Here is a 1,632-nt window from a genome sequence, read left to right as displayed (position 1 = left end):
ATGTTGGAAGAGATGTGGAAAAATTAAGAAACAAATGCATTGTTGGTGGAGTTGTAAACTCATTTAACCATTCTAGAGAGCAATTTGAACAATGCTCAAAAGGCTATAAAACTGTGTATGTCCTTTGATCCAACATAATCAATATATTTCTGATCCCAAAGAGATTATAAAAATGGGAAAAGTAGACTCTTGCCTGGAGGCTCTTGGCGTGGCTCATTAGAGCTGCGAGATAGGTAATCATAAATGAGTGAACCATCTGAACTTGACAAGGAAAACAACAGTTCTACTCAAGAACATGCAGTCTCAAGTTTTCCTGAGAGAGACTGTCAAATTGGACAAAAGCAACTGCAACAAATAGAGCGCCAATTAAAATCCTTAGCATTTCAAAACCCCGGACCTCAGGTTTCAGGCTTCAATCCTGAAACCAGAAAGCAAAAAAAAAAGAAGGCCCACATGTCAAAGATGAATGAGTATTTTTCTGTGAACAAAGTGGTGAAGAACTATGACAAGAATGGTCGACTACTTTGTAATGATGTAGACTTATGTGACTGCCTGGAGAAGAACTGCCTAGGTTGCTTCTATCCTTGTCCCAAGTGTAACTCAAACAAATGTGGGCCAGAATGCTGCTGTAATAGAAAATGGGTCTATGATGATATTGTAACTGAAAATGGTGATATTATTAGCACATTGCCATTTTTTGTTCCTGACTGAGGTTTTTGTGGGAAGATTTGTGCTCTTTTACACAGTAACTAAGCACAGAACAGGCAGTTATTGCCTAATTTTCATTTTGTCTTTTCAAAATCTCTGATTAATACGAAAAAATTTCATTACAGTAAACAACTAAAAAAACCCAACTCTTGTTGGATGTGCTAATTCAGATTATCTCAGTTATAGTTTTCTAAACTTTAGGATGTTCCAAATGCCAAAATGGAAACACTTTCTTATACGTGATGGAAAAGAATCATTTAATTTCTTTATCATTTTTGGTAGTTTAATTTATCACAAGATCCAGTTCAGAGATTCTTAAGATTTAAAATTTGTTCATTATTTGGACTTTTCTGTAAAGAGAAACTTATGTTTTATTCATATTTACGAAGAAGTAACACTAAAGCCAAATATTGCTTGAAAGTAAATATAAAAAAAAACAAAAATGAGAAAACTAATTGTTTTCAAAAGCATGTTGTTTTATGTGTTTTAAGCTATATAGTATGTTAATAAGTAGTTTCATATAAGACATAGTATGTAACTAAGTATTTGACTGAAGTACTTATTTCCCCTCTTGCTGTTGCAGGAATTGTGGAAATTATTTTGATTTTTTTTGGCATTTTTAAATATGACCATCTTCTGTGTGTTCTGAGTTCTTAAAGAGTTAATGTTATAAGAAATAGTAATACAGGGATTGGATAGAAATTATTAAGGTCGAAGTATTTAGGCTAAATAAACTATGCTTATTAAATAGTGAAAAAAATGGGAAAAGTAACTCTACGTACAAAGATATTTATAGCAGTTCTTTTTTGTGATAGTAAGGAATTGGAAAATGAGAGAATGTTCATCAATTGGGGGATAACTGAACAAATTGTGGTATGTTAATGGAATGTAATTGTGCTAGAAGAAATGATGAACAGGCAGGTT

The 1,632-nt window shown here is 32.7% G+C and overlaps 1 pseudogene; it reads left to right on the top strand.

Annotated features, from left to right (window-relative positions):
• The first annotated feature begins 243 nt into the window (after nucleotides 1–243).
• LOC141516347 (ARL14 effector protein-like pseudogene) lies at nucleotides 244–1,048 on the top strand (annotated as a pseudogene).
• The last annotated feature ends 584 nt before the right edge of the window (nucleotides 1,049–1,632 follow it).

This window comes from Macrotis lagotis, chromosome 3 (assembly GCF_037893015.1).
Source record: "Macrotis lagotis isolate mMagLag1 chromosome 3, bilby.v1.9.chrom.fasta, whole genome shotgun sequence".
Classification (NCBI taxonomy): Eukaryota; Metazoa; Chordata; class Mammalia; order Peramelemorphia; family Peramelidae; genus Macrotis; species Macrotis lagotis.
The sequence above is the reverse complement of the archived record's forward strand: the minus strand, read 5'-3'. Positions and strand labels throughout refer to the sequence as shown.